At 41.1% G+C, this 23,407-nt stretch overlaps 1 pseudogene; it reads right to left on the bottom strand.

The window, feature by feature from the left end:
• Positions 1-2,860: 2,860 nt before the first annotated feature.
• On the bottom strand, positions 2,861-3,733 carry LOC122475668 (annotated as a pseudogene).
• Between the last annotated feature and the right edge of the window lie 19,674 nt (positions 3,734-23,407).

A 23,407-nucleotide genomic window follows, 5' to 3' on the forward strand; every position in this document is an offset into this window, starting at 1 on the left:
TTTGAGGTCCTTTCCTATTACTGAAAATATCATCAGAGTTTGTCCTCTTGATGGCTTCGGAATAGGGGTTGCAAACTCAAATCCTGCAGGGGCCATAAGGGACAATAAACCAATGAAGCATTCTGAGTATAAGTGTAGGAGCACGAGAATGTAAAACTTGGGGTGTAGACCATGGAAACTTTGGGAGCACACAGACTATATAAAGGGCATCCATTTTGGAGTAGGTTATTGCCAGGTCTTTTACATTTTTGAGAGAATTCAGAAATACAGAATTTAACATGAAAGCTCTTTTTTTTATTTAAAATTTTTTTAATGTTCATTTGTTTTTGAGGAAGAGAGAGAAACAGAGTGTGAGTGGGGGAGGGACAGAGAGAGAGGGAGACACAGAATCCAAAACAGGCTTCAGGCTCTGAGCTGTCAGCGCTGAGCCCGACGTGGGGCTTGAACTCATGGACCTTGAAATCATGACCTGAACCAAAGTCGGACACTTAACTGACTGAGCCACCCAGGTGCCCCAAAAGCTCTTTATTTTTAAATACTGCATCAAATACTGTAAACAAAATAGGTGTGCCAAACAAAGTGTGTTTGGATATCATTTTTTAGCCTTTGGCAACCAGCTGGAATTTAAACAAGCAATGACATATAGTGGGTGCTGTTGTCTTTCCAGCTGTCTGAGAAAACCCAGCGTTCCTGCTCCAAAGCCCACCCCCTCCCCCAGATACCCTCTACTCTATCCTCTCACACCCACTGGCTCTCCAGACAATAAGCTGGACAACTGAAACCAAGAGTCTTACTGCCAAGGTATTGCTGCTGAGATTTTCAAGTTTCAAGTCCCTGGTTTAGAGTGAGTCATCTCAGATTCAATTAATGGAGAATTCCTCTGGGTTTGTCACCATTGGCAGAGGGGGAAATGACTCAGACAGAGGAGTATGCAGTGCCTAATGGGTCCAGCATGTGAGGGCTTTTGAGATTGCTGGGTATGGTGCTCATGGTGCCCAAAGGGAGCACAGAGGAGGGCTAGAGGTTACAACATGCTCTCAGCTAAATTCACTGCTGGCTCTTTTGGACTAAAAAGAATTTGAGATATTTGCATCTGACCTCAAACATAAAGTAGGTCCAGCATCTCAAGGAGATGTATTATTACAAGCTCTCTGTTTCCTTCCCCAGCCTTATTTCCTTCTGCCTGCCCAAACTGTGCACTTTGCATCCTGGTATCACCAAACTACTTACAGTTCTCCCAACCCCCTTTCTTGCTTTTATACCTTTGTAAATTCCATTTTGCCTTCCTGGAATACCTTTGGCCTTATATTTATATTTTGCCTTTATTTCACGGTGCCTTGTGCATGGACAAAAGTTTATAAAACTGTATTGAATTGAATACAGTCACTACACAGCCCTGAAGTGACCACAGTGTGACCTGTCTCAATCCTGTGGGTCAGACCTAAAGCATCATTGACTCAGGCTCTGCCATCTAAGCCCTTCTGAGTTATCTGCTGGCATAATTGGGGTGATTAGAGCACAGAAAGTAGGAATGCACAGATAACTGAGAAGCCAGTAGTTTCACCTTACTGCTATCATTCACTCACATTTAGGAAACATTCATTGAAAAAATACTTTGTCAGGCATTGTTCTAAGCACTGGGGATACAGCAGTCAGCAAGAGGAATCTGCTTTTCTAAAGTTTCTATTATATGTGGCAGGGGAGAAGTAAATCAGTAAATATAAACACTAGAATACCAGGTAACATTAAATTCAACGAAGAAAATCACACAGAATAATCTGATACAGCTAGAATAGTTGGGGTAGGATTTTCAGATAGAGTAGCAGTGTTGGTCTTTCTAGGAAAGCATTTTTTTGTGTGTGTGCTGAGACATACATGATTAGGACTCATGGTAAGACATAAGGGAAGAAAGTGCATTCCCATAGAAGAAAGAATGACTGGAAATGTTCAGAGCTTGGAATGAACTTGGTGTGTTCCAAAAAGAAAAGGGCAAGAATGGCTGGAACAGCATTAGAGAGGGCAAGAAATAAATTCTGAAAAGTAGTCAGGTGCCAGAGAATGAAGGGCCCTGTGAGACCACAATAAGGAATCTGAACTATTGTGAGTGTGATAGCAAACCAGTAGAGGGTTTTATGCAGCTTCCTGTATGTTATGACTTTCCTTCAGTTGGTATGGATTGCTGCATGACAAGAGGAGAAACAGTAAAATAACTGAGACTGAGATTGAGGACTGGATGCCCCTTTACTTACGGACCCAATTTCAGACCAAAGGCCTTTATTAGTCATATTGAGAAAAATGCCTTGGCAGTGATATTAGGAACTTGTAGACTCCATGAGGTGCAGTATTATTGAAATGATTGGACATGGACTGTGTCCTTTCTTATGCATACAAATATCTTTGTGGGCCTATATTCCTCCTTTGCATATATAATCTAGTAGTATACTGTTTCTTAAACCTTAACATATGTATGAAACACCCACAGATCATGTTAAATTGCAGGTTTTGATTTGATAGACTTGGGGTGCTGCATTCCCCCTTTTTTTTAGCTGCCTGGTGAATAAGTTTATTATTGTCTTTATCTGAAAAATCTTCATAGAAAATTGTGGTTTGGGGGCGCCTGGGTGGCGCAGTCGGTTAAGCGTCCGACTTCAGCCAGGTCACGATCTCGCGGTCCGTGAGTTCGAGCCCCGCGTCAGGCTCTGGGCTGATGGCTCGGAGCCTGGAGCCTGTTTCCGATTCTGTGTCTCCCTCTCTCTCTGCCCCTCCCCCGTTCATGCTCTGTCTCTCTCTGTCCCCCCCAAAAATAAATAAACGTTGAAAAAAAAATTAAAAAAAAAAAAGAAAATTGTGGTTTGGTTTATTAGCTCTCAGCAGCCTGCTCCTAAGCTCTAAGGAATCTTGCCTTCTGAACTACCTAATCTTTCTTCTGGACAAGAGACATTTGGGGGGACGGTTTCACCTCTTCTTAACTTATTTCTTAGGCTTATTCTTATAAACTGGATTCTCTCATATAGCAGTGTGAGCTTTCTTAAACACCCCCATCATGTCTGGAGTTATGTTGTTCCTTATGTAATGAGAGAATTGTTTCTTGTAAGAATCTTCATCTTTTCCCACTAGGTAATGCATATAATCTGCAACTTTCTGACCCAGGATGTTCTTCCAGTATACTTCTACACTGAATTCCTTGCTTTCTGAACTATACCAGGGAATTGTTTGAACTGTGAAGGATAGACAAGCCTCCATCCACAGCTCCCTTGAGGGCCCCATAAACTTTATTTCTAGTAGTAGTTCTGGCAAGCCCTGTATCCAAATAGCAGCTGAAGGTACCAGGTTGACCATCAGTGCTTTCCACATTGTATTCATCTCTAGTCACCTCCATTTGGCCTTCATAGGTCTTGTCCATACCAAATGAGTTAAGAAGACTGCAGGCCGGCAGCAGGCTGGTACAATATGCTGCAACATAATTTGTCAGGCCAACCTTCACACTTTGGGAGCTCAAGAGCAAAGCTACACAAACTATCATATCTCCTTCTCTACAGGCATAAGCAATCTGACAAATGATATGCATGAACTATCATCCTCTATTTAGATGTGTTGTACTTATTTTTATCCTGAATTACCAAGTGTTTCCAAGCATAGTAATCATTTTACCCTCTCATCTCTTTCTAAATTTCATTTGGTATCTCTTGAAATAAGCCTTATTCTTGACACTTTTAACAAACCCCATCCTGTGGAACAAAGGCCAGTCAGTGTCTATGGCTCACCACAGACCAACTGGGGTGCTGCATTTCTAATAATCTCCCAGGTGGTGCTGAGGTATCATGTAGTCAGATTATGCAGTCTGAGGACTACATTTTGAGAAGCCCCTTTGACCAGGATGCAATCAGAGTCCTTCACCTGTTTTCAGTTTACCTGTTCAGATTCAATCTCCTTGGTTCCAGGGTTGGAGTGACCTTGTATAAAAGGAGATAGAAGATGAAAAGTGATGTTGAAATCATACCTAGGCCCATGGGATCCTGAATTAAGTAGCGAGGCCAGATGGACTATGTCAATTCAAAGTCCTATCCATTTTAAGTGGTCATTCCAGATGCCCTCCTAAGGCACCAGGGTCATTTGTTACAGAATCTCCTAGAAGACAGAAGGCAATTTGAAACAAACCTGAGCCTTGAGCCCTGAGCCCTGAGCACCCAGGACTGGCCAGAGGGCCAGCTGACCATAATCTAATGGCACCCCATTTCTGTTTCCTAGAAACACCAGGCTCCCCTAGCCTGTTCCTTCAAGGAAAGCTCTTTGTATTGCTTCAAAGTCTTGCACAGGATATTAGCCACTTCCTTCTCTATAATTCATCCTTCCACTTTGCCATCTGGAATATTTCTCTTTTACAAGTGCCTAAGTTGTTACAGTTTGAGGCAGTTGAATCTTAAATTTGGTAATTTATTGTTTTTAATGCTTTCTTCCCCAAATTCAGATTTTGTGGTTTGAAACAGACTCCAGCCAGGATTTCTGCTTCCTAGCTAGACATCTGGTGGTCTGCCCTTTCCAGGTCTTCTCTGGGTTTATTTTTCAGCTTCCCACTAGTGACTATCAAGGGTTTCTTCAGTTCACTCCTCCCATTGCATCCATTAGTTTCTTTCATCTCATCACTGCCCTGAATGCCTAGGACAGACCCCTTATGGTGGGAGCTAAGATAGAGTTACTGGGGACCAGTAGGCTATAATTTCAATTGCAACACAAAGCTCTTGCTGTGCCTGAAATATCTTCCTACTGATACTTGAAATCCTACCTTTAAAAACCATTGGGGTTATGGGTCATATAAATAATAGGTAGAAATAAGTACAAGGTAAACAGCGAGATTTGAGAGGAAAGGGACCTCACAATTGTTGAATATTTACTGTGTGTCAAACTCTGAACTGGGATAGAATAGGTAAAATCACCCTTACTCTGCAGATGAAGAAACCAAGTCTCCAAATAATTGTCCCAAGGAATTCTGATTACAGAGTGGTGGGGTCAAGACTTGAACAAGATCTAACTCAAAGCCCATGTGTTTGTCATCAGGTTAGTATTGAAGAATTACATGAGGGACAGGACACAAGGCAGAGGATGTAAACCAGATTCTGGGAGGTATTTAAGGGTGGGATAATTGAGTACAATCAAGCCAGGAGGCAGAATGGGCACAGAATTTCCAGAACAAGGTACCAGCTACTAGATATAAACTTCATATTGAACTAACCTTGGCATTACTTCAAGATTTTTTGAGCTTCCTATTTATGGCAAGAACTGTACTTCCAGTTTGGTTAGCTTGAAGCTTGTAAGTAAAAGTGAATGGCAGTAATCTGCTTTATGGAAATTCTGAGTAGGAGTAGGACAAGATTAGTTGATCCCTGGAACTTTTTCCATGATTCTCTTTGAAGAGGTGCTTTTAGGTAACAATACCCTGGTAGCTCTCATCCCATGGAAGTTTTAGCCCAATACTTGGGCACCATCCAAGACCAACTGTTGGGTTTCTAGCTGTAGGACCCTGACATCTTTGCTCTCTGAAGATATCCAGGACTGATGAGAAGCCAGAGCTAAAACCACAGCCTCAGGATAAATGAGCTTACTATTTTTCCTTGCTCTGAAAAGGACAAATCTAAAACACAGGACAATTCTAGGAGGCAGAGGAAAATAGGGAAAGTTTTTTGGTGCTGAAAGCTAGAAAACTGAATTTTTGTCATTCGGAAGGAGAAAAAGACAAATTTTGACCATTTTACAATTTTGCCAAAAGACCAACCACCCAGAAATTCCCTTCATCTCATGTTTTGATGAGTCCAACTTCCAATGTTTAACCTTCGTGGAGTCAAGAGTCAGGAGTAGGTTCTATTCCGACACCCACCAGAAAAGCTCAATTTTAAAACTCCTTATACTACGTATAGGGTCCCCTATTTGTCTAAAGTACTTGCAACTAGGAAAAGCCTGCTTCATTGATTTTAGATCCAGAAAATCTAAGAGACACAGTGGTTATTTGTCCTGACCAAGGTTGCTTACTAAGTCATCAGGGAGCCAGAGCTAGATCTGTGCCCTCCTAGAGCTGTCTTCTTTAAGTGCAGCCACATTTAAGACGTTACTGGAGGGGTTCCTGGGTGGCTCAGTCAGTTAAGTGTCCAACTCTTGATTTCAGATCAGGTCATGATCTCATGGTTATGAGATCTAGCCTTGCGTTGGACTCGGTGCTGGGCATGGAGCCTGCTTGAAGTTCTTTCTCTCCCTCTGCTCGCTCTCTCTCTCTCTCTCTCTCTCTCTCTCAAAAACAATACAAAAGTGCTCCTGGAATGTGATGAGGAATACAATCATCCCTACAAGATTAATAGGGGATGCTGAGAGAAATAGTCTGTGTGCCCAGCTTAATACAGCCTCGTAACAGTGCCCTAAGGATCCATGGGGCACCATGGTTACAGTTACAAGTTTTTAGCAAGTCTCTGTCTTTTTGGAATTGCTACAAGACCCCAAGATGAACTATGTCCCACGAAATCAGAAATGAGCTGTAGAAGATGATGGAAACTTCAGAGCAAGATGATCCCAGCTAGCATTTATTCTTTCTTGATTTGTCCTCCGTCTATTTCTTGGGATTTATTACAATCCAGAAGAAAATAAATGAACTAGATTCACGATATGTAAATGAGATTTTTGCCTAAGAAAAGGTATGGCCAAGAGAGAAAACATAAAAATCCCAAAGAGTTGAAGTAGACTTTTATTTTTTTTTTATTTTTTTTTTTTAACTTTATTCATTGTTGAGAGACAGAGAGCATGAGCAGGGAAAGGGCAGAGGGAGGAAGACACAGAATCTGAAGCAGGCTCCAGGCTCTGAGCTGTCAGCACAGAGCCCGACGTGGGGCTTGAACTCACAAACTGTGAGATCATGACCTGAGCCGAAGTCGGATGCTCAACTGACTGAGCCACCCAGGCGCCCCGAAGTAGACTTTCATAGATCATCTAGGTCAGTGTATCCGTCAGGATTGGGAGAGAAATGAAAATGTCTTCCCCATCTCACATGAGTTCATCTTATTGGTAGAGTGTAATCCAAATGCAAAACTCACGCTTCAGGAGGTCTGAGAAGTACAGTTTTTGTCCCTAACCACTCTAAATAGAAGGATGGTAAAAAGAAGGTTTAGAGAATCAATCCAACTATTGGGCAAAAACAGCAGTTCAACCAATAAACCATAGAATAGTGAGATGTAGCTACATGTTATTTTTTAAAAAAGAGATTTTGTTCTCAAATGAATTTGAGCCATGCTTGGCAAAACAAAGTTGAATATGGTTCTTTACTGAAATATGTCTCAGGATCTTCAATATCCACTTACACAGCCCCATTCTTCATATTTTGGAAAACGAATTAGGTAAACACTTATCTAAGCCCATTTTGCAGATGAGAAAACTGGAGTCCAGAGAGATTAAATAAGTGCCTGAAATTGAATAGCCAGTTGTTGGCAAAGCTTGGACCAGAATCTATGCCTCTTAACAAGCTAGGAGTGTTCTTTCTGCTAGGAGAGAATGAGGAGGAGGTAAGGGTGGCAGGCAGGCAAGAAAGAAGAAAGAGGAAACTGACAGGAAGGTGAGAAGAGTTAGAAATCTAGAGGAAGACTATGCATCTCTGTCTCCCCCAGTTACTGAGAGTAAAAAGTACAAACACTCTGCATGCGTCCTGACCCCAGATGCAGAATGAATTCATTAAAGAAGGTCAGAGCCCTGAACCCACATCTCATCCCTTCCCACATGTGCCTGGAATATGTTGATGCTTTGGCCTCGATTAGTAACAGGGAAAACTGGTTCTGTGGAACATGTCATCTTTATAAATAGAACCAGAGGCCAGTGGTTTCTAAACAGTCAGGAGACACTCTGTCTTCTGGTGTCAGCTATTTATTTGTATTTCCGTTTCATAAAATGCACCTTCTCTGGTTCTAGGCTTTGCCCCATTAGACGTCTGCTCTCCTGCCCCAGATGTGCTACACAGATTCCTGGCCTCTTGACTCAAACCCCCGGGAACGGGGCCAGTGGGAACTTTCTCCTCTGGTCCCTGCCAAGGTTGTCACTGTGGTGAGGATGTTTGCATTTGATAGTAATTCCTCCTTTAGATGGTGCACTTAGGGAAAAGAAGAAAAAGAAAAATATCTTTCTCAGCTGCTATGCCTCAGTGGCCACATCTCTTTCTTTCAACCAACGTGCACATTTGTTAATTCTTTTTAACAAAACTTTTGGTGTGTTAGTTCTTTCTGGTTTATCACTCACAAGAAGTAGATAGTAATTCTGAAATGATGAGCAATCTGGTGATGTTATAGTGCAGTCTCTTCCCCACTCATGTCTTTCTTCCTTCCCTCCTTCCTTCCTCCTTCCCTCCCTCGCTCCCTCCCTTCCTCTTTCCCTTCCTCTGTCCATTTCTTCCTTCCTTCCTTCCTTCCTTCCTTCCTTTCTTTTTCTTCACACTATCTTCCTCAGGTAAATGGACACAAACCTATCCTCAATCAACAAGGCTAAAAAAGGATTTAGGGTTCTCCAGTGATACAGCATTTCCTTTTCTGATAGACTTAATTTTATATGAATCATTCTGGAAATGGGCAACTCAGTCCTCTGTGAAGCAACTTATACTGTGGATAGCTATTTATCTCCCTTAGCCAACACACGTTTTGCCACAAGTAATAGAAGAGCCAATTAAAACTGGCTTAAATCCCACCCCACGCATAGTTGCCAGAAAAGGTAATTTAAAGATCACCCAAAGAACAGTTAAGGAATAGACCTACTTCTTGTATTTTTGGATCCAGGAGCTAAAACAATGTTACCAATTTCTCTCTTTCTTCCTCTTAGTCCTGCCTCCTGTATGGAAATTCACCCTTAGAAGACTTCTCTTAACCAAAACACCCCCAGATGCCCCAGACTGAGGAAGAGAGATTCTATCCTCCGACTGCTCAAACAGGTCCTGATATTTGTCTCACTGTACCAAGTTCAACCATGTCCAGTCTCCTGAACCAGTCACTGGCCAGGGCTGTTCATTATTTGATTGCCAAGGCTGGGGTCATGGGCCCACTTCTGGAGCCAGGGGTGAGGTGCTATTACCCAGAAGGAGGGCAATGCATGCTGATCAGGAGAAAATACTCTTAGTTACACTCAGTTTATTTATCATTTGTTCGTTCATTCATTCATTCATTCATTCATTCATTTTGCAGAACTGAATTGAGGGCTTGTTTTGTGCTGGAAACTAGGGATAAAATCCTGGATAACTACTACTTATCTGTCATGATGCAGCTGAAGAATCATCAATTTTATGAGGAATTCCTTCACTGAAACCCTGTCCTGATGCTCCTTCTTTTCTCAGTAAATGCCTCCACTATAGCACACACCATTCAGAACTATATTAATGTCTCCTCATCTTTCTCTCTAGTTTACATGAGCTTCGGAAGGATAAGCATTGTATCTTATTTATCTTGGACTCCCCAGGTACCAACAGTAGGCACAAAGCACTCAAAAAACCTTTGTTGAGTAAATATATGAGTGTTGAGTTATTTATTTAATTATGAATTAATATATATGGCCCCAGTCCTTGGAGATTTTGAAAACTCTCAGGGGGAAAGAAATCCATACATAACTAACTAGAATACAGTGTGATCAGTGAGACAATAGCTATATGAACAAAGGGCTGGGAAGCACAATGGAAGATGACATATAACAGAATTATTGAAAAGTTTTAAGGTATCCTTTCGTATTACAAATTTATTTTTTTATTATGAAATTTATTATTGTCAAATTGGTTTCCATACAACACCCAGTGCTCATCCCAACAGGTGCCCTCAGTACCCATCACCTACCCACCCCTCCCTCCCACCCCCCATAAACCCTCAGTTCTCAGTTTTTAGGAGTTTCTTATGTTTTGGCTCCCTCCCTCTCTAACCATTTTTTTTCTTCCCCTCCCCTATGGTCTTCTGTTAAGTTTCTCAGGATCCACATAGGAGTTAAAACATATGGAGTCTGTCCTTCTCTGTATGACTTATCTCACTTAGCATAACACTCTCCAGTTCCATACGCGTTGCTACAAAAGGCCATATTTCATTCTTTCTCATTGCCACGTAGTATTCTATTGTGTATATAAACCACAATTTCTTTATCCATTCATCAGTTGATGGACATTTAGGCTCTTTCCATAATTTACTATTGTTGAGAGTGCTGCTATAAACATTGGGGTACAAGTGCCCCTATGCATCAGTACTCCTGTATCCCTTAGGTAAATTCCTAGCAGTGCTACTGCTGGGTCATAGGGTAGGTCTATTTTTAATTTTTTGAGGAATCTCCAAATTTTTTGACAAACTGTTTTCCAGAGCGGCTGCACCAGTTTGCATTCCCACCAACAGTGCAAGAGGGTTCCCATTTCTCCACATCCTCTCTAGCATCTATAGTCTCCTGTTTTGTTCATTTTAGCCACTCTGACTGGCATGAGGTGATATCTGAGTGTGGTTTTGATTTGTATTTCCCTGATGAGGAGTGACGTTGAGCATCTTTTCATGTGGCTGTTGGCCATCTGGATGTCTTCTTTAGAGAAGTGTCTATTCATGTTTTCTGCCCATTTCTTCACTGGATTATTTGTTTTTTGGGTGTGGAGCTTGGTGAGCTCTTTATAGATTTTGGATACTAGCCCTTTGTCCAATATGTCATTTGCAAATATCTTTTCCCATTCCGTTGGTTGCCTTTTAGTTTTGTTCATTGTTTCCTTTGCTGTGCAGAAGCTTTTTATCTTCATGAGGTCCCAATAGTTCATTTTTGCTTTTAATTCCCTTGCCTTTGGGGATATGTCAAGTAAGAAATTGCTGTGGCTGAGGTCAGAGAGGTTTTTCCCTGATGTCTCCTCCAGGGTTTTGATGGTTTCCTGTCTCACATTTAGGTCCTTTATCCATTTTGAGTTTGTTTTTGTGAATGGTGTAAGTGGTCTAGTCTCATCCTTCTGCATGTTGCTTTCCAGTTCTCCCAGCACCATTTGTTAATGAGACTGTCTTTTTTCCATTGGATATTCTTTCCTGCTTTGTCAAAGGTTAGTTGGCCATACTTTTGTGGGTCTAGTTCTGGGGTTTCTATTCTATTCCGTTGGTCTATGTGTCTGTTTTTGTGCCAATACCTTGCTGTCTTGATGATGACAGCTTTGTAGTAGAGGCTAAAGTCTGGGATTGTGATGCCTCCTGCTTTGGTCTTCTTCTTCAAAATTCCTTTGGCTATTCGGGGCCTTTTGTGGTTCCATACAAATTTTAGGATTGCTTGTTCTAGCTTCAAGAAGAATGCTGGTGCAATTTTGATTGGGATTGCATTGAATGTGTAGATAGCTTTGGGTAGTATTGACATTTTAACAATATTTATTCTTCCAATCCATGAGCACAGAATGTTTTTCCATTTCTTTATATCTTCTTCAATTTCCTTCATAAGCTTTCTATAGTTTTCAGCATACAGATCTTTTACATCTTTGGTCAGGTTTATTCCTAGGTATTTTATGATTCTTGGTGCAATTCATATTACAAATTTAAATGTATCTCCCTATAATGTCTCCCTGCATTTTCTTAGTTCTTCATTCTTGAATAGTTCCAAATATGTCTACCTATTTTTCTAGCACCTGGGACAATTCCTGACAACACATAGACATTTAATCAATATTTCTAAAATAATTAATTGCATTTTTTCAGCTATGTAACAATATCAGTTGTGTAAAGGTAGATATCTTATCCTACTCTTGGATATTCTCTGATAATAGTTATATCATTGTAAGCAAAATTACTCTCTTGTTGATAATCCCCTGTGTTGGTATGTCTGCAACCAAAAGTCAACTTCAAAATTGGTTGTTTGAAACCTGAATTACATTTTCTTTTAGGTAAAATATGGTCAATGGTGCTTGCTTTCCAAGCTAGTACACACTAGCTAATTTGGTGGATATTGGTACTGGTCTAGATCTCAGGAGTCAGAAACCTCTGAATAGTCCAAACCTTCATTTGAATGTGAGTTGAGTTTTGAGCAGAACTGGGCCAAATCAGTCTTGGCCTCCCTTACCTGGCGGTATCCCTCTTCCTTCCTCTATTGTCCTATTCATCCATCGCCTTCTGCTACACTAAGGCTTCCATAGCTATGGTGGCCTTAAAAATGCGCCACTTAGAATTCCTGCTGTGTCATGGGGACCATATTTAATAAATATCCCTAGATGCTATACTCCAAATCCATGCCATCTGCTCTGAGGCTTTGCTTCCCTTGGGATACTCTCAGCCAATGACTGAGCACAAGGGGGGTACTAAGGCAGGCCCATACCTGTGAGATGCTAGATAAATTGGTACTAGGGCTCTCCATCAACCTAGCCAAAAATTTCCTAGCACTGTGCTGCAGTCTGAGACTGCTAACCCAGCACTCTGTCCTTCTTTCCCTCTTGCCTTCACAGGGTCAGCCCTGTTCTATGGTCTGACAGCTCTCCTTGTCTTCTCTGACTCCACCTCTGTTTCTCTCGCAGACATTTTCCAGTAGATTGCTTGCATGTCTAATTCCATCTTGGCTTCTGCTTCTTGCAGGATGAGGTGTAACAAATTTGTGACCTTGAGATTGCATACAGGAAGCATGAAGCAGGGAGACTTCTTCAACCCCAACAACCGATGAGCATTTCCTTGCTTGGGGTACAGAAGAGAGTGGTTGGACAGTGCATCAAAGAAGTATTAATTTGAACAAGAGGGGTTGGATCTACCTAATGGAGCTGGAAAAGATCTGAGACTCTTATACATACAGTTAGCACCCAATCTTCCTCAAAACCCTAAGGTCAAACACGTGATCTGTTCTTCCTCATTTCCTGACTTATATTTCAGACTGTTTCTTGTTTTTACATTATTAAAGTTACTTTGAAGATTCACTTTGATCTGATTTAAATGGAAATAAATAGGAGTAGAAAGAAACGGTTTCCAGTGCAATTTTCTGCCCCTTCACCTCCAAACACTATGTGTGCATCCAGTCCATACTGAGACGTTGGGCATGTCAGATGAGTAACTTTGGTCCTTTTTACATGATTTTGTCTATTCTTTACATTTCTATTCAATATTTAATAGGAATGGGAAAAAAATAAAAGTAAATGCTTTTTACATTCAAAATAAAGGTATATTTTCCATGTACATATTACATGTGATTTTCTGAACTAGACAATTTATTGAGAGGCATAGTAAACTCTTTAAATGTAGACATTCTAATAAATCATCCCCAGGAAAGAGCACATACAGAATCATGAATTTTTCAGTTTCAGAATTTAAGCAGGCTGGACTGTTACAGGGAACTCCCAGAAGGCCAGTCTCAAAGTTAGTAGTGAGACCTTATACACACCATGTAAATTTCATGTATTTGACATAAAAAATATCAGCAGAGAGAGGCTGGCAGCAATAGGGAGTGTTTAATTGCAGCCAAATCCATTTATGTCTCATGAGTTTTGTCAGCAGTCATGTATGGAGACCTGAATTGACTGGCTCCCTACTCTAGTTTTATGCCAGTAGCATTTTGGTGGCCCCTATTGACTGGTGCTCTGGACAGCTGCCTAATGGCTCACCCATGAATCTGGCCTGTATCATCCTAATCCTGGGGTATAGAATGGACTCAGCCTGAAACACTGTGTCATTTCTATGAAATGCCCCCTGGAGAGCCTGGGTGCCATCTGGCCAGAGGAAGACTGGGGAGAGGGGAGCCTGCTGGAGCTAGATGAAGGGATTTGGTTTTGGTCATGTAGCTGGAAGGGTGAAGTATAGTTGTGGTAGAAAGTCACAGGTTTTTCTCACCATCTGAGAGGGAAAGTCTTCAGAGAAATAAGGGAGGTGGCAGTGCTTTTCAGTTTTGCCATTCTTACCACCTGCAAAACATTTGGCAAAGTATGGAGACTTTTTTTGTGGTTGTCACAAGTGGTGGATAAGTGCTACTGGCATCTAGTGGGTAGAGGCCAGAGATGCTGCTAAATATCCTATAATGTTTGGAACAGCCCCACAACAAAGAATTTTCTGGTCTAAAATGTAAGTAGTGCTGAGTTTGAGAAACCCTGCTAGACCCAGGATTAGCTCTAGTCCTGGGCTAGGATAGATTATGGGTGTTTTCTTTCCTTTCTAGGATAAAAGCTTTCCTACAAGGCCCACATCTCCCTTTGCTTCAACCTTGGCTTACCTTCTTTTCATCTGAGTCCTGCAGCATCTACAGTCCGTTCCACATCCTCACCCCATACTGGTGGAGAACATGCATGGCCAGAAGTTGGGAGGGAAGGGAAGGCAGAGAGCTTTGATCTAAGGTACTCCCCATCTTCACTGGCTTTCATTTGTACCCTGAGGCATTCACAGGAAGGAAAGGTTTTATAGACTAACAAGGAGACTGGGCTCAAGAATTCGTGGGGTCCGGATTTGTGCAGAGGAGGGAAAGATTCCAGGAAAGAGGCTCCTTATTAACAGTTATGTGGGAGAGGGAATGTGTGTGGTATGCTTATGTTCCATTTGTCTAAATGTTTCCATGAAGTCAGAAACATTACCCAATATTCTGACTATCCATAAATGCATAACAAATCACCCCTAAATTAGCAGCTTAAAGCAATTGTTAGTATCTCTCACAGTTCTTGAGTTGGCCTGGCTCATCCAGGTGGTTCTTGCTTGAACATCTTACATGTGGTTATAATCAGATGGCGGTGGAAGGCTGTAGTCATCTGAAGGCTCGACTGCCCTGGATATCCAAGACAACTCACTTGTATGGGTTGCACTTACTGTTGGCTCTCGGCTTAGAAACTCAGCTGAAGTTGCACCTGGAACATCTCCATGTGGCTTCTCCATGTGGCGTGGGCTTCTTATAGCAGGGCATCTGGCTTCTAAGAGGGAACATATGGAAAAGCAAGCTGCAAATCTTTTTGTGACCTAGCCTCAGAAATCCCAGATTTCAGATGGTTAAAATAAAGTCACTGAGGCCAGCTCAGATTAATGAAGAGGGAAATTAGACAACTTCTCTTGATGTGAAGAGTATCATGTACACACACAGGGAGGGAAGGGATTGATTGTTGCCATCTTTGACTGTTTACCACCTCCTACTCTTTGATGCCTCAGACTCTCCTTCCCAACTCCAACACCCCAAACAAGAAGGCCTAGCATTATGCTTTGCCAAGTAGGTGAGAGCCAGTATGGAGTAGTGGTTAAGACCATAGATGTTTAGAGGCAGGGAGACCTGGGTTTGAGTATGGGATTTTCTACTTAACAGCTGTGGATCTTGGACAATTTGTCTAACCTGTTTGAGTCTCAGTTGGCTCATTTGTAAAAGGGTATTAATATATATGTACCTCCCTTCTTTGTACCTAGTTGGGGCTGAGAAGGGTGTTGGCCTCATGGATTCCTTTGGCTTTCTGGCTTATATTTAGGTTCAGGCATTGAAGGATCCAGCAGGAGACTGGAGAACACAAGGCAGGAGAGTTTGAAATATTTAATCCCACTGGAATGCTGCAGTTCTGTCATTATCTGTGACATTTCATGACCACAGCTTCTGCAGGGCAGCTCACTTTCCTGGCTCCAGCTCTCACTGTTCCTCCCCTTGCCTCTACAGGCCTAGAGGTAAAAACAGTTTCTCAGTGTTGCTTTTCTTGGGTGCCTCAACATCCCTCCTTAGTTCCTTTAACTCCCCCCATCCCCATGAAAAGAATTCCTTCTGTAAATTACCCCAGCATTTAACCTCAAGTATGATTCAAGGAAACCAGCAGTTTCCTCCTGAGGCTGTAAGGGCTACATCCACCAATGACTTCCTATTGGTCTCAGGGTGGAGCTCAAGCTCCTCTTCACAAGACACCCACAGCCCTGCCAGATCTAGACCCTGCCTGCCTCTGCAGCCCCACTGTGCTGTTTGTCTCCTTCTTTGTATCTGGTACCTGACCCTAACTCAGTTCTTAAAATGCTCATTCCCACCTCTCAGCTTTTGGATGTGCCTTTATGTCTTCCTGGAAATCCTATCCTCATTATCCTTCTTCCCTTGAAGAGTTAACTCCACTTGCCCTCAGCTCAAATGTTGCTTTCTTCCAAAAATCTCCATAAATCACTAGATTGCGCATTATATTAGTTCTTTAGATTTCCTTCATACTTGTATCACAATTGTTGCATTTGTTTGATCAGTTTGTCTCTCCTACTAGTCTATAAGAAGGAAGGGATTGAACTCACAGAAGCAGAAAATAGAGAAGTAGTTACCAGGGGCTGGGAAGTGGAGGAAATAGGGAGAGCTGGTAAAAGGGTAAAAATTTGAGCTATAAGATGAATAAGGTCTGAAGATCTAATGTATAATATGGTTACTTTGGTTGATAACATTATATCATATAATTGAAATTTGCTAAGAAATATGTGAGGTGTTGGATGTGTTAATTAACTCACTGGGGGGGGGAATCGTTTCACAATGTGTATGTTTATCAAATCATCACATTGTACACTTTAAATATCGTACAATTTTATTTCTCAATTATACCTCAATAAAGCTGGGGGTGGGGCAGAGTTAAGGAGCGGGCACCGTGTCAATTTTGGCTTACTTTTATATCCTCAACATGTAACATGGTACCCTAGTACATTGCAGAAATTGTTAATCAATATGTATAATCCAAAATCCCAAATCTTATCACTGGAGGATAGAAAAAAGTGATTTGGTGCTTCCAAGGTCATTTTAAGAAATTAGACACTGTTAAGGACTTGAGTCACCAGATTGCATATAAGTTAAATTGCCCCTCTGCACCTCCAATTCCTTTTGGATATTTTTAGAAACCATGTGTCCAAACAAAGCTCTGCAAGGAAAATTTATACCCCTACCACCACCACGTGTGTGGTATGCAGCAGAGCAGAAAAACAATCAGAAATGCACTTGATGAAGAAGAAAACAGCAGAATGTGAGTCCCTGGGCAAAGCATCTTGGAGAAGCCAGCCCAACAGCTGCTTGCATTAAAAATGATTGCTTTATATTTATGGCGGACAGGCAACAATAAGCAGTTTATAGCCTATAATCTAACACAAATGACTTGGGAAAATAGTCTTAATAGATAGTTTAGCTGAGTGTCCCAGGGCGTTAGGAAGCCCAGCAGGGAACACTCAGAATTGGCCTTTATTGATCTGACAAATCCTCCCCGACTGGCTGCATGTTAAACCATTTCTCTGCACAATTTTGTATTCTCCCACTTAAGGAAACTGCAGAAGACCTATCAAACGCCGCGGGCACAGACTCTCCTAGGTAGTCATCCCCAGACTATCTTCTGGCTTCTTAGAAACCAAACCCTCCTCCCTGGGCTGTATCAAACCAGGGAAAATGAAGCGTGACCTTGTAAAATATCAGTCCCTGGCTGTTTTCCCCCCTAATTGTGGGGATGTTATCATGGCAAAAGAAAAATATCATTTTCCGCACTCCATTCTGGAAAACGATATCCATCTGTGGGAACGCTGAGCAGGCATGACTGCTGTGGCCAGGCGTGGTATCAGACTGACAGGTTGAGTGAGAGTTTGGTTTCCATAAGGGGTCAGCAGAAAGAAAGGAAGTAGATTCCAGGGGAATTCGAGTTCTCAGTGCCCTTTCTTCTGGCCATCTAACCATCTTCCCTTGGGCCTTCTTGCTGTTCGGTGATGCCCATTTGAGCTCAGAACACCATCTTATATCATTGGATCCTATGTTGTACACACGTATTCCTAACTGGACTGCATCCTTCTTTTTTAGGCATGCCTCAGTCCTCTTTGTCTCTCTTGGACCACATTAGGACAATCCTTTCTATTAGAAAGGACTAGAAAATAGTAGTTCCATCTACGAGAAAGAACGCAGCCTCCTACTTTTAACCACAGGTAATATTTTGTATTGCACCAATCCCCCCCCCCCCCACCGTGTTAAACTGGTCTGACCTAAACTCCTGTTTCTCTGTCCCTTTAATGATTAAGAATTTAAGATCCAGTGCTAGGGAATTAGGCGCCAGCTTTCCAGCTGTCTCATTCCAGTGGTGTGGTCTTTGGACAGTTATTTAACCTCTCAGAGCTTCAGTATTCTTATGTGTAAAATGTGGGTAAAAATGATACCTATGTCACGGCGATGTTATAAAGACTGACTGTGATGTGTGTTAATGTCGTTTGTACAGTGCATACAAATAGCACTCAATCAGTGTTAGATTCTTGCTGTAGTTTGAATGTTTATGTATCTTCAAAATTCGGTTGTTGAAATCCTAGTGGCCAGTGTGATGGTATTAGGAAGTAGGAGCTTTGGGAGGTGATAGGGTCCTAAGGGTAAAGCCCTCAAGAATGGGGTTAATGCTGTTATAAAAGAGACTCCACAGAGCTCTCTCATGCCTTCCAATGTGTGAGAACACAGGGAGAATGTGATATCTATGAACCAGGAAGAAGAGAGACCTCACAAGAGTGTGACCATGCAAGTGATTTGATCTTGGACTTCCCAGCCTCCAAAACTGTGGGAAATAAATTTTCTTTTTATAATCTGCCCATTCTGTGTTATTTCATTATAGCAGCCAAATGGACTAAAACAATTCTTCTCTCCCTTTCCTTCTTTTTCTTCTTTTTTATGAGGGTAATCTCATCTTGGCCTAAAAATACTTACAGAATGTTTAAAAAAAAAAAAAGTAGATATTTCTGCTGGAGATGATTGTCCTAATGAAGTCCAAGAAAAAGAGTTCTGAGACATGGATCTTTCCTTGAGGAGCTTGTAGTCCAGTTAGTGATAAATGTGTGCAATACAGGAAACAACAATATAAGACAGTGAGCTCTGAGTTCACAGCAAAAGACCAAATGCTTTGAGCACAGAAAGAATGAGCTCTGTGAGCATGAGAAATCTTACCAGAGAAGCAGTGTCTTCAAGTTCTCAGAAAAATTAACAGGAGGATAAATACTCTGGATAGAAAAATGACATCAATAAAAATCTTTAGGTAAGAAATAGAGTAGTAAGTTCAAAGGACAACAAATAGACCATATGACTGAATGGTCCTACATATGTTTGGCCAGTAGTGAAATATATGGCTAGAGAAAGCCTTTGCTCCATTAACCATAGCTCCCATGGGTGTTTTTACACATGAACTTGGGCTGTTCAACATCATAGAATAAACATAGTATCTTTTTCTGCAGCTTCAACTTACTTAAAAATTAAATTCTAAATGCATCATGTTTTCATTAAAATAAATCCAGATATAATGTGGGGTAGACTAAAAAATTCACATAAAAATTTAGGATAAATAATGAGAATTTATAAGTACTTTGCATTTTATTTTATTTATTTTATTTTATTTTATTTTATTTTATTTTATTTTATTTTATTTTATTTTATATGTTTATTATTTTTGAGAGAGAGACAGAGAGACAGAGAGCAAGCAGGGGAGATGCATGAGCCACAGGGAGACACACAATCCGAAGCAGGCTCCAGGCTCTGAGCTGTCAGCACAGAGCCAGATGCGGGGCTCGAACTCACAAGCTGTGAGATCATGACCTGAGCCGAAGTCAGATGCTCAACAGACGGAGCCACCCAAGTGCCCCTATAAATGCTTTGCAATTTATTGTAAGTATCTTAGAGCTATGTCGCAGATCTTATGGAGACTCTTCATGAGAGTACTTGGTAGTCAAAGTTTGAGATTCACAACTAAACCAGTGGTAGACATTGCATAGGACAAAAAGGGGTATATTTTGGGTCAGAGGAAAAAAAATGATGACATGTTAGATAACAATTCCTTTTTCCTAATTTTTATATAGAGAGAATGAGGTTTCAAGAGAAGGCAGTTTTTGCCTGGGGGTGCACAGGTAAGGCTCGCCAACCAAGAGATAGCTCATATGTGGGGTGACTGTAATATAATTTGTTTGCCTGCTTCTGAGATGCTCTCTCAAAATTAAACCTTACAAGTTGCAGTAGAAACCTTGTACAATGGTTTTGATAGCTGGTAAGTTTTCTATGTGAAATGTAAAGTTTCCCATTCAGGGATACTGACCTAGGTACCATTTACAGTCTGTGAAAGGCATGTAGGAAATCTATCCCTGGCAGCATGTCATTTGTCGCTGAAATTGTGACATTTTAGATCTCCGTCTTTTTAGCTTTCATTCTGATGGTGTCAGGTGAAGTGGCTTCTGGAGGTCCAGGGTGACCAGTGAACGCTGAATCCTACTGACAGTCAAGAGTCCTAAAGACATAAGTCAGTAAGGAAAATCAACCCAGCTTCAAGAGCAGTGTCTACATGGGTCCCAGAGGAACATGGAAATGTCACCTACTCCTATGGTGTCCACACCACACTGTAGCAAGATGGAAAAGGAGAAATGATACATTTTAGCAAATAGAGACTACAGAAATCTCAACCAAGTAAGGTTTTCTTCAGACTCTAAGGAAGTTTTACAAGCCACAAACTAGAAGAAAATACTTACAATTCACTTATAATTATAACCAGAAATTACAAAGCTTCTTCATAAATCAATAAAGGAAAGATTAACTCAAAATATAAAAATGGATAATTCACAGAAGAAACCTGAAAAAACATTATCATGGGAAAAAAATCTCAACCTCATAGTAATCTTGTAACTACAAATTAAAACCATAATGAGAGAATATTTTATATCAGATGGAAAAAAAAGTAAAAGGTCTAACAAAACCAAGTTTTGACTTGGATATTGAACTCAAGATTGGAACACCTGGGTAGCTCAGTCAGTTGAGCATCCGACTTTGGCTCAGGTCATGATCTCGCAGTTTGTGGGTTAGCCCAGCATCAGGGTCTCTGCTGACAGCTCAGAGCCTGGAACCTACTTCAGATTCTGTGTCTCCCTCTTTCTCTGCCTCTCCCCCACCAGTGCTCTCTCTTTCTCTGTATCTCAAAAATGAATAAACATTTTGAAATGTTTTTCAAAAAAATAAAAGAAAGAGGGGTATCTGCGTGGCTCGGTCAGTTAAGCGTCTGACTTTGGCTCCTGCCATGATCTCATGGTTCATGGGTTCGAGCCCAGCGTTGGGCTCTGTGCTGACAGCTCAGGGCCTGGAGCCCGCTTCAGATTCTGTGTCTCACTTTCTCTCTGCCCCTCCCGCACTCGCACTCTGTCTCTTCTATATCTCAATAATAAACATTAAAATAAAAAGGAAAGTCAAGATCATATTCTCTATCAAAATGTTTATGGCTATAAATTAGCACAACCACTTAGGATAGTAATTTGTCAATACTTAATAAAGATTTCCAAATCCTATGATCCAATAATTGCAAAACAAGCATACAGCCCAAATAAACTTCCACAAATGTGTGCAAAGAATATTCATGCATCAGTAAGTTATAACAGTGAAGAACTAGAAACAACCTATACTTACAATAATAGAAAAATCATAAAATGTTGAGTTTTTGAGGGTTTTTTGGTAATGGAATACTACACAGCAATTAAAATGAATGAGCCTGATCTGTATTAATCAGCATATTTAAATCTTCAAAATATGTTTACTACAAGAAAACAAGTTGCAGTGAATAACCACAATATGATGCCATTGGTATAAACTTTAAACCGCAGATCAATAGTTTACAGTTGTTTTAAACAACTCAAGGTATAAATACATGAATGGGAAGGATATAAGCCATCTCCAAATATGAATCACCTCTGGGGAAGAGAGTTGGGAAGGGGTAAGAAAAGTTTTAACCGAATCCTCTATGACTCAGAGAGGTTAGAAATTTCCCATGAGAAATCATACCCTGGGCTTGGTGCTTGGACAAGTATGAGCCTAAATTTACACAACTTGGATGACATACAAATCTCCACCTGAGAAATTGTTTAGAAAAAAAAAAAAGCAATATTGGACTGATGAATCCCTGAAAGCACATGATAGAAATACTTCCACAACTTGGGGTATCCAAGATTGACCTACCATACTTATGCACACTTAAATCCCTACTGATAATCAGCTCACAAACAAAAATTAAAAAATACACAACCTAGAATGTAGTCCATCATGAGGGAGAGTCAGGAGACACCACTAACTGGAGAATGAGCCTTCCAAGAAGCTGATATTGTAGAACATTCCTAAAGAAACTAAATAATAATCAAGAAGCTCCAATCCCTATTGAAGTGGGCCTTCTCATATATCTGCCCAGTGCCATTTTAGAATGGCTATAGACCAAAGACTGCTCTGCATCTTCCTTTCTCCCATTTCTGAATGGATGTGTTCATTGAAATTATCCTGCTGGTATTCTACCACAGTGTTGGGGAGAGGAGGAGATATTTGTCTTTTTGGTGTATTAACCTTAAGGCAAAGAGGAACCATGTCCAGATCTGAGGGAGTTTGGATGAAAGGACTGGATAGACCTTTGGGTAGCTTCCCTTGGGGGAGGGGAGGGCTTGAATGTGTTCTACAACTGGGAGGAGGAGGGAAAAAGAGTATTCAGTGATTTAAAAGTAGAAACACTTCCCCAGCAATTTTCTGGCCACTTATGGTTTGTCAGGACCATGCGACTATTTCTAAGCAATGGATTGTAAGTGGAAGTGACATGGGTTACTTCCGGATTGAATCATAGAAGAGAAGGCATAAGATCTCCTGCCCTTCCTTTTCATTCCTCAATGACAGTGGCAGCTCCACCTTGAGATAGTTTAGCCACTAGATGGAAACAGCTGGATTGCCAGATCACTGCTTAGAAGGAACTGCAGACTTTCCATGAGAGAAAAATAAACTTTCATGTGTCAAGCTAAAACTCATATTGCATGTGACTCTTTTTTTTTTTTTTTTCTTTTCTTTTTTTTTTTTAATATATGAAATTTATTTACAAATTGGTTTCCATACAACACCCAGTGCTCATCCCAACAGGTTCCCTCCTCAATACCCATCGCCCACCCTCCCCTCCCTCCCACCCCCCATCAACCCTCAGTTTGTTCTCAGTTTTTAACAGTCTCTTATGCTTTGGCTCTCTCCCACTCTGACCTCTTTTTTTTTTTTTCCTTCCCCTCCCCCATGGGTTCCTGTTAAGTTTCTCAGGATCCACATAAGAGTGAAACCATATGGTATCTGTCTTTCTCTGTATGGCTTATTTCACTTAGCATCACACTCTCCAGTTCCATCCACGTTGCTACAAAAGGCCATATTTCATTTTTTCTCATTGCCACGTAGTATTCCATTGTGTATATAAACCACAATTTCTTTATCCATTCATCAGTTGATGGACATTTAGGCTCTTTCCATAATTTGGCTATTGTTGAGAGTGCTGCTATGAACATTGGGGTACAAGTGCCCCTATGCATCAGTACTCCTGTATCCCTTGGATAAATTCCTAGCAGTGCTATTGCTGGGTCATAGGGTAGGTCTATTTTTAATTTTCTGAGGAACCTCCACACTGCTTTCCAGAGCAGCTGCACCAGTTTGCATTCCCACCAACAGTGCAAGAGGGTTCCCGTTTCTCCACATCCTCTCTAGCATCTATAGTCTC

The sequence above is a fragment of the Prionailurus bengalensis genome, chromosome A1 (assembly GCF_016509475.1).
Source record: "Prionailurus bengalensis isolate Pbe53 chromosome A1, Fcat_Pben_1.1_paternal_pri, whole genome shotgun sequence".
Classification (NCBI taxonomy): Eukaryota; Metazoa; Chordata; class Mammalia; order Carnivora; family Felidae; genus Prionailurus; species Prionailurus bengalensis.